Genomic DNA, 11,414 nt, shown 5'->3' on the forward strand with positions numbered 1-11,414 from the left:
TGAACTTGAGGGTAAGATGAACCTAATTCCAAAAATTCATTCAATTCGGAGCACAGTAAAAAAAAATTCAGAGGTTATACCCTTTTTCCTCTCTGTTTACTGCACTAGATATTGAAGTGCGGATCCGAAAGTTTCAATCCATTAGGAAGATTTAGTTCAGAAATTTGGATTCGCTGCGCGGGTGGACTCGATACAAAGGCATTTATATTTTTTGCAAATGTACTATTTTTATTAAATATTTCTAAATTTATTTATTCAATTTTGTTGAAATTCCATCAACACCGTGGAGATAAGGCTCGTGGATTGAGATTTGACGCCCAATTTATAGAATAGCGATTTTGATTCCGAAGATATTATGCAAATAAACAAACTTGATTGTGTTTTCGATCCTTTTTCAAGTGATATTACAAAAGATTCTTTATAGCTATAAAAAGAATTGATGGTGATAATAACAAATAATGAATTGAAATTTAAGTTCTAAAATAGCTACCAACAATTCTGGTAGCATTCACTGAAAAATTTCTGATTGCATTTTCGTCATCATACTTAGTGGAGCAAATTTTTAGATAAAAATTTATGAACAAAAATAGACGATCATGGTGATTTTAGATTACTTTAACAAAAATTGCTGAATTGGTAGCAGCACACCAGATTCATCCCTCACATTAAAATTAAAATTTATCTTTATTCTGAATATAGTTATAATTTTCAGAATTTGATGTTATTTTACAACCTTTTTTGAAAGAGTAAAAGATTAATTTTAATAACGTTTATTATTTTAACAAATAAATGATCAAATGTTTGCAAAACGTTTCCGTCAGCAGTGATGTACCAATTACAATAGCATTTCATTACAATTATACCCGTATATATCTGTAAAATTCAATATAGTGACTGCGGGCCTAGAAAATTTCAAATTCACTGATGGTGCAATTTTTTCCGAATGTTTTATGATTTATTAAAATAGTATACTCTATCAAAATTTGTTTCTTATTCGTCAATTTATCTTTTACAGATACAATAATTTTTATATGCTTTATTAATTCCTATTGAAATGAAAAAAAAATAGGGGGGCGCTGAGTATATTTTTTCTGAAAAGGGGGCGGTAGTTGAAATGAATTTGGGAATCACTGATCTACGTCATTCTGTAAACACAATGAACTGTTCACTTCACGTCCGCGAACGTGTTAATGCTTTCCTATTTTGGAGCTCACATAACATTTCAACATAGTTAACCCAACGCATAACCATGAAGATTTAAAACTACTGCTGTATTTGATTATTTCCTAAAACAAATATTACATTTCAATTAGGTTGGTTCAGACCGCAAATCTTTTGTAGCTGTGCAACAGATTCCGTGCTTCGGAATGCAAGTCTTTTATGCCAAAGGTCAAAATCATATAAAGGAGTGGCGTAATGCAGATGACGTGATTTGCCAGTTGGTCAGTATCAACAATTAATGCTTGCTTAATTATTTCTTATATGTAATAATGGTCGACTTTATTTAATTAGATATATACGATTTGAACGTCGATATGGACGACGAGGCCCTTGATGATCTTTTACTAGAAATCGAGAAATTTCAAAGTAGACTCACGTAAGCATTTTGAAATTTAAATTGTAAAACTAAATATTCATTTCTGACATATAAAAAAACTGTTATTAATATTATATTTTCACTTTTAGGGCTCCTAAAGGATTCAGCAGAGAAAGTATGAATGTTTTCGACAAGGGCCGGATGTTCGAAACAGCGTTTGATGCAGACCAAAATTTAAACAATTATTAAAATAATTTATTTAGTTTAAAGATAGTTAAATATTTTTTTACGTATACTCCAACAAGCGGATAAATACTACATATAGGGTAGAGAGGGGCTTAAAAATCCAGAGATAAAAAGGTCCACCAACATTATCTCAAAAACAAGAAAAGATAAGAATTATTTAACAAACAATATTGAAAAAGATTTAGAAGAGGAAAAATGTATAACCAGCCCTCGCCTTGATTTTTACGTTGTTGCTTCGGAAGATAAACGGCAATTGTTTGAAAATCCATGACAAAAATATTTTCTTTCGTTGTTTTCTTTGGTTGTGAGCACTGTGTTTTTAATTTATGAGAGACTTTAATATAATCTTTAGGTTTTAGTTATTTAACTGTTTTACAGGATGTATTATAATTTCAAGTTAGATTTAATTTTTTTTATATAACTTATATAATAGTTTACACATGGATGGGGTACAAAGTATCAACTTAACCTTATATCCTGAGCAAAACCGTAAACAATAATCGTGAATAAAATGTAAAAACAGTTAAAAGAAATGATTTTAGAAAAAATAAATGAAATTAATAGTATTTCCAACTCTGCTGATGAATATTCTGACAAAATTCCAGATCAAGGTTTTATACAATGTTATCTCTGTACCCATAAAATTTATGATTGCATGGTTGAAATTATTTCGTAAAATTCATTTAAAATTAAAAATAAGACATTAGACCTATAGCCCCCTGGCCGTGCCATTTTACCCCACCTATGCGGTAAATAAAAATAAATTTCTACAATAATGAAATCAGTAAGAGTTTTACTGAATATAGACAGATAGTTGTTCATTTGATATGTGTTATTTGTTGTGATATAATTGGGTTTGATTTTTACAATATAATTGCTTAAAGTTAAATTGGACCTTAGTACCCCGCCATACCCTATCAGCTATACAAAGCGAGTAGAATGTCAAAAACTGCTTTTAGTTATACAATAATCTCATTTTTATTTGACATTTTATATAGTTAATAAAATATGCACGATAAGAAACACTTACGAATTTTTTTGTGGGCCTACTTCAAAGTGTTCTCGGACAACCGACCTTTGTTAATGCAAAATTTAAAAAATTATTGCTAATTAAATAATTTTTATGTAATATTAATATGTAGTTACCAAATGAAAAAATGTTTGCAAAACATGTCCACATTCTCATGGTCAGACGTCAAACGACAAGACAAAAATAGGTTATTCGGCTAGGTGGTGTAGGCGGCGCAGGGCCAGGCAAAACGAGATACAGGTGGGTTATTCCGCCGTTATTATATATTTATAATATTATAATATATATATATTGAAGTATGTGAATTTGGTGTTGATAATATTTGATGAGTTTTTGATTCGGGCAGTAACACCAAGTAAAAAAAACTAAAGCAGTTGTAAAACGCTTTATTTAACCATAGGTTTCGGTCTTCGTCGAGACCGTTATTCAATGTAACAACTAAAAGATTTTATAAATAATGTAGGAGAAAAATAATATGAACTAATGATTTTTGACAATTTTTTGTTACATTCTAGTGCAGTGATTCCCAACGTGGGGCGCACGCCCCAACGGGGGGCAATATGAAAATGTTGGTGATTTGAATGTAATGTAGTATAGTATCAGTAAAACATTTAACAAAAAATACTTCTTAGATCTTATTAAGGTTTGATAATTCGTCTCTATGCAGCTAAAACAGTGCGATTTCTTTGAAAAAAAGTTTAAAATTTCCAAAATATTTCAAAATAAAATTTATTAAACCATTTTTTTCAACAGTTTTTTTTTCCAAAAAAGTCATTTTTTTTTTCAAAAATTTAAAATTTCTCAAAAATCTATTTTTTTCAAATATTAAAAAAAAAATCTTTTTCTAAAAAAATTAGTTTTGGTACGGAAAGTTCCAGCCATTTGCCTTAAGGCACGATGCCATACACCACTATTAAAACCCTTGATTAAAAAAAAAATATGATGTCAAATTGTGCCTATATTATTCAGTTTTTGCTAATAAAAAACTATAAGTTTTATAAACGTGGGATAATGATGCTTCTTTGAAGATAACAAAGGTCATCTATCAAAATGGTAAATACATTACAGAACAATGCTATTTAATTCCACCCCAAAATGTTTAATTTTCTAACAACAATGCGCACTTGTTGCCAACCCGATAACTACAAATTTCCCGTTCTGGTTTAAAATAATAAAATGTGATTTGAATACTGAATTAATTGTGTTTACAATTTTGTTTGTGAAAGTGTAAAAAGACTGTAAACATATGTTTTGGTAAAATAACAAAATAATAAAATACACGCTTCATTCAGATATGGTGGTGTTTTGAAAAATGGTGGATTATTTTATAGTCATTGCAAAGCGAATTGTGTCCGTCTCTTATTTATGGCAGTCTCATTGTGTAATAATATTAGGCATCCTTCGCTAAATCATCTTTTAAGTAAGTTATTTTCGAAATGTAGGATCGTGAGTTTGAAAAAATCTATGTTATGTTTGAGCTCATTAATGTGATCTGTTAGTATTGTTTTATATTGACTATTTACTTTATATCATTTTCCTCCTACATTATTTATAAAATCTTTTAGTTGTTCCGCTGAATGACGGTCTCGACGAAGACCGAAACGTATGCTTAAATAAAGCTTTTTTACAAGTGCTTTAGTTTTTTTTTACTTGGTGTTACTGCCCGAATCGAAATAACTCAAATTTATAAATATAAATATATATATATATATATTATATAAGTGTGAATGTATTATAAATCCATTTATTTAAAACAAGCAAGAAAATTCAACTTGATTCCTTGGAAAATATATATGGAAATACATCTATTAAAGAAAATGACAAGAGTACATCAAACATGAGTGTAAATGCTACGTGAATATTATATCAACATTGAAGATCATCATTTCCAATTCTATCAATAAACAAGTTAAACATGAATCATATTTTATCATAAAATCTGTTATAGTGAATATTAAATCTCAGTATGGTTATTTAAAATAGTATTATGTCATCAATTTATATTGAACGGTATGTAAGCAAATTTTGTAAATAAAAATAATATTCAAACAAATTTCTTGGAATATTTAGATGTAAGGTTAAAACCATAGATAAAAGGAGAGTATAAAATGGGTTAAACGTACACTATTCCGGGATAGTACATTATCCCGAGATTTTCCATTTTGATCGCAAGATAAGAAAACGGTCGGAAAATAATAATCGCCATTCTGTACTTGCTTGGTAGCTAGTTAGGTTCATGTGACGGTTCGTTTGTTTAAGGTTTTTTATTCGATGTCGGTAAGCTTAATCGATTCAATTTTGTGAAATTATTGACAGTATTGATAAATGATTAGTTTCATAATTAAATCTAGCATATATTGATCAAGAAATTGTCAATTTCATGACTTCCGTATTATGTTCACATACTGAGCCAGTGAACGTATTCCGCGAGGTATTCCGCAATTTCGAAAAGTAGACCTAAAATATTTTTGTCTTTCATTCCCAACTGTGCTCACATTCGGCGGTGTTTCTGTTAATAAGTTTGGTAATGACTACATAATACTGTAACGTAATTACGGTATATAATTTTTAACCCTAATAATTGAGTTTGAAGTGACTACTTTTTCGTAAGAAAGTACACGACTTTCCAATTATTCCAATATACCTAGAATATCGTAGTAACGAGCGAATCATTTGTTTCTACCTTTTCATCTATGATCAATTATTTCTGTTATATAATTTTTTTTATAAAATATAGCGCGCGGTACTTGTAGGGCGCGGATTCACCAGAGCGCTGGTGTGTATGTATGTTTGCAGAGTTCTAGGGACATGCCTGCAAACACTGTAGTTTTGATCCGATTAAGGCAGTAATTTTTTGAAATATATATAACGATTATAAAGGGATTAACTGTATATTAATAAAGTGAAGATATATCACAAGTTATTAAATTAATGATAAGTGCGATCTCTTGAAAATACGTTGCCGATGCTTCTCGTGAATGCAGTAGCTTTCTAATAGTATAATACAGTTGATTATTAACTATTAAAATTATAAATATTAATGCGTTTTTTAAACGTTAAATTTTAAACTGAAATATGTTTCCAAAAAAACGGTGGTTTCAATTAAATATTTTTTTACCTTATGCTTCAAATTAATATCAAATTAAGATAATTGAAAACAAGAATAAATGTCAATATAGTAACAATGTTTGTTACATTAAAATTTATTTAAATAATTATATATTATATCAAAAATGTATTATACTTTGTAATGTATACGATGGTAAAGTGACAAACCTAAATATAATAGAACCTTAACAAAAAATATTTACAACTATTAATATTTTAGCATTGTCAATAGAAAATAAAAAATAATATAAATAGATATTTCTTTCATTTTGTACAAATAATACTTCTATAGATTTATGAAGTTCTCTTTCTTGTTAAACATTTCAAAAGATGATTCTGGTAGCACTAAAATAGAATATAATACTTTTTTTCCACAATAAAGAATTATAATTTAAAATACTATAGCCTAATGAACTAATTGTAAGCTAAAGATCATACTGAATAATGGTTGTTCTAAATCTTAGATTTGTAGATGGCTGTGAGAAAAACAGGTTTTTTATATAAAGAAATATGAATAATTACTGCATAAAATTTTTAGCTCACACCAAAAACTCCATGTGGATTTTGTTTGTAGGTACAGCATTTTCAAGCTGCCTTGGCGAACCAATCATTCTTCTTGTACTGCCAGGTTTATGAGTACCTTAAAAACAATATTTCTTATAAAACTTACTGGAAATATTATTGCATATTTAGCAAACTGTAGAATTATTATTTGATTCGGCTTATACTGTAATCTTAAACTTATATAAACAAAATTAATTAAGAATTAACATTTCTTATAATTTGTTTTTCTATAATGAAATCTTGTGAAAAAACTGTTTTATCAACAATTTTATTTTTAGTTTAGAATAGTAAATTATTTCTTATATAATTAATGTGTACCTCAAGTAAAAATTTAATCTCTTCTGCATTGTAGTATTAGTAAGACTCTGTAAATTAACTTCTTCATCTCTTACAAGACTTTCAACATGCATTTTCTTTTCTATAATAGCACTTTCCAGTCAACACTTCCATTCTCAAAGCATCTGCAGTTTGTAGTACACATCGGTGCTTGCCTTAGCATGTTCTATATCGATTGTAAATGCTCCATTTCCGTCATTAGACGCATCTCAAATTGATGTCTAAAAATATACATTAATATGTTTATTGAACTTCTAAAAACATGTACACATATTTTTTGCATGAGATAAAGATTCAAAAATAATTTGACATAAAAAAATAATTTTAGAAAAAAATTTAAAAACTGTGGAACTGAACGTATTTCTGCGGTAAGTAAAGTTTTGCATAAAGTAACAAAAAAAGAGATAAATAAAATTTCTCCTTAGTAACAAGCTTACTTGTACTTCATACTGCATTTCACAATCTCTTCTTGCATGTATGTATGTATAGGATAGGGCATACACACACACACACACACACACAAGTGAAATTTGACTTCAAGCAATTATAATGTGAAAACCAAACCAATTATATCACAACAAATAACACATATCAAACGAACAACTATCTGTCTATATTCAGTAAAACTCGCGGCTAATTCATCGTTGTAGAAATGTGTTTTTTTTGAAAATATTCTTCTCCCCAACTTAAAATTGACAATACATATAAAACAACTAAATAACATACAGTTAAAAATTATATTAAGGTCTCGTAAAAAGACAACAGTTCTCACAAGAAAACTTTTGTTATGGAATTTCAAAACATTGCCGTTTATTTCCTGATAGCAACATCGAAAGAATCAAAGTGAAAGCTAATTATTTTGTTAAAAAATTCATTACTCTGTTTGTTCATCGAGCAAGATATCTGTGGCGCACCTTTAATGCCCGCTCCACCCTATATATGTAAATATAAAGTGTATGCATATTAAACATGAAATTATATTGCTCTTAAAACAAACCTGCTATCATACCGTCTAAGATATGCCTTTTGCTCAATTTGGAGTTCATCAAGAAGTAATCTGATTTTATTTTTGCATTGAAGTAATTCCGTTTCACAATTTGCTAATTTTGATGTAAAAGAGTGATTTCTGACCTCACTGTTTTCTCCTGCTGTTTAATAATTTCATTTTCTTCTTCACACAAGACAAAACATAAAGCTAAATAAAAAAAAAAAAACATATTTGTATATCGAAATATAAATGATCTTTAAATTTAACAAAACGTTCTCAAGTTAAGATGTTTAATAATGTGCTTATAACCTGTTCACTGCCCTGTCTAATAATTGTATCCGCCTGCTGAATTTCTCTTGTTAACAGGTCCATTTGTTCTTGTTGATCGCGAGTTTTGACTTCTATGTATTCAATGTCTTCATCATACTGTAGATATGAAATTATATATATATATATATATATATAATAATAATTGAATATATATTGAATAATAATAATTGAATAAATAAATAAATAAATATAGTTGTAAGTATTTAAGTCAATTTATATTGCTTACTTTGTTTAAATCAGAATGCTGAGCTGTTAATTTATCTTTTTGATATTTTACAAGTACCAATAAATCACCATATTGAATATTGTATAATAAAGATTCATTTATCTCTGATAAACATGAATTGAAGAATGATCTACCTAAAAATTAAGGTTAAAATTTCAGTTATTTTATTAAAACGAAACTAATTGCCCATTTGCACATGTTAAAAAAATTATTTACAGATTTGTTTTGCTCAATGTAAAAACAAATCAGTTATAATGCACACATTCCTAATTATATTAGCACCTAGGTTTATTACTAATTATATTATAAACAGATACATACTTCTTTTCGGGAATTACATGTATCTGGGTTTACTGGTACTTTCAATTGATTGGTAGGTGGAGGTGGATCTCTGTATGGAGGTGGCAGTAAAGATGTAGAAGGTTCTCTTGAAAAATGAGTATGTATATTTATTATATATATATATATATATATATATATATATATATATATATATATATATATATATGTATATATGTATATATATATTTATATATATATATATATATATATATATATATTTATATATATATATATATATACATATATATAAATAGTTATAGTTTATCACCTATATGAAATGGAACATTTTTTAGCATTGTCCAGCAAATTATTTGTTGCTAAACAATTTTCATCTATTTCATGAGTGATATTTTTGTTTATGTTTTCCTGTCCGTTTAATAATATTTGCTCCTTATTATCAGTGGAGTGAGGTTTAACTTGTGGTACCCCACGAACAATACCAACTTTATCAGCCAGTCTGACATCTGACACAAGATACCTGCAAATTAAACTTTTTTTATTTGCACAAATTTTTGGTTTTTTAAATGTACATCAGAAATGTTCATTTAAATATATTCATTCAGTGTTTCTTCGAAAGTTCATACTGTTTTAAAGTTATTACTCTTAAGCAAAGTTCAAATTTGTAGGCAAAGGCTGTATCGGCAACTAAATATTTTCTACTCTATTTATTAATTGTTAGCACAAGACGAGAAAATATCATGAATTATGATGAAAATTGTCAATTAGTTTGAATAAAAATTTAATTTTAGTAGGCAATGAATATTTAGAAATATAACAGTAAAAATATGAAGTGCACAATCGTGATTTGAAATCCCATATTCATTTTCAATTAATTATAGGACAAGAAGTAATTGACCTCTTAAAATAAATGTAAATAATGGTGTTAAAATAATGTATCAGAGCTAGAATAGTGTAATGTTTTGAGTGAACTAAATTATATTTTAATTCAAGCATTGACAAAGACTCAAAAAAATATATGTGAAGTCAAAACTATAATAATATAAGTCAATTTGATATAATTTGAATAAGAGCATGTACCCAAAAGTGAAACTTTTTCTGGTGCTTCTAGGTCTTTCTAAGTCAATGGTCTGATTATCAATCATATTATGTTCTTCTGTACTATTGTTACATGGCATGAGCTGCACATGTTTGCTTTGGTTTTGCTGTGTGTGTTGCAATTGCTTTCTTCCCTCTGATCTTTGTAATATGAATTGGACGTCACTAGAATATTCACCCCATTTCATAAGAATCTGAAAAAAATATTGCAAATGATGAGTATAAACTTACAAATAAATCTATATAATTACATTTAAATACCTTCAAAGGATTTTCTTGTGGAGCCAAGTGCCTTTCATTGCATCTCCACCTTTCAATAAGACTAAATCGGCCAACTTTTCCTGTGGCATGAGCTAATGCATAAACAACATCCTACAAAATATTGGAAATATGTGAAACACAATATTTTAATTAAAGGCTTATTAATATATATATATATATATATAATATATATATATATATACAACTTGCCTGGCAACTGGTGTTATCAGTTACACCACATACAATTCGCTGAAATCCATCAACCCATACTTTTAACTCCATGTTTTTCGTGCTTTATTATTAAAATATATTAAAAATTATGCAAGCACGCTATGAAGAACATGTTTCATTTAATTACAAAAAATATTAATATCATCTTTTAAATACGAACTATTTACAAATTAATTTAATACATGTTATTTTAATGAACTATCAAGAGCTTCAAGTTTATGTATTCCATGTTAAAATTAAGAATCATATTTTTCACATCACAAAATTAAGGTCAATAGGTTTGTTTGTTTTGAATTTGTTCATATTATTGCAGTATTTATTTAGCAGAGACAATCATATAAACAATACTCATAATTGATTTTCATCGTGTGTTTACATGATTGAATGATTATATTTACACATTTATGCACAGTCTGAATGACTTATCCTGTTTCACAACAATTAAAATTTGTGCTAAACGTATAAATTTTAGCGTACTTCTTTCTACTAAATTTCGTCAAAAATTCAACACTGAGATGTTAATATTGACATTATTTTCTACTACATATATATTATACAAAGCAGTCTTAAATTGACAGCACATACATAGTACTAAGTGCGAAGATAAAGGAGTTAGATATATAGATTGTCCACTTCGCCAAATTGATATATCACAGACGTCTGTGTACATGTATCGTTAGATGGCACTTCAATCTCGTCAATCAACCTACAATCAACGGTCAACGCAACGGACGATGCATGGCCGGTAATCACGGAACAAACATCTGTAATCTCGTTTTTAGTTCCCTCTCCCTCGTTTGGAGCGCTGGTAGCGCTACAAAACGGGCTAAAGAAAATATTCGAGAATCATATGGCGGCGGAATAATATTTTAGTGTCAAAGTGTCAAATGTTGTTAAAAGTTATAACAAATATCATGTCAAAGTGCGGTGTACAATAATGCGCGGAACATCAACAAATATGCGAAAATGTGTGTATTCCTGCAGAAAATGACGTAATATGTAAAATGATTAGTAAATAACTGGAGCCCGGGCTGAGCTGAGCACTGATGGTGAGTGAGAACTAGGTGAATAAGTTTTATCAATATGTACACAACAAAATACTCGCATCTATTACTAGAACTTCTGATATAATTTTTTATTGTAGCTCAATAACTGAGAC

General features: G+C 28.4%; 1 pseudogene; it reads right to left on the minus strand.

Moving 5' to 3' along the window:
• Positions 1-6,455: 6,455 nt before the first annotated feature.
• Positions 6,456-10,448, minus strand: LOC113381344 (annotated as a pseudogene).
• Between the last annotated feature and the right edge of the window lie 966 nt (positions 10,449-11,414).

Source organism: Ctenocephalides felis, unplaced genomic scaffold (genome assembly GCF_003426905.1).
Source record: "Ctenocephalides felis isolate EL2017-DRISC unplaced genomic scaffold, ASM342690v1 CF-g0.4_SCAFFOLD_02824, whole genome shotgun sequence".
In the NCBI taxonomy this organism is placed as follows: domain Eukaryota; kingdom Metazoa; phylum Arthropoda; class Insecta; order Siphonaptera; family Pulicidae; genus Ctenocephalides; species Ctenocephalides felis.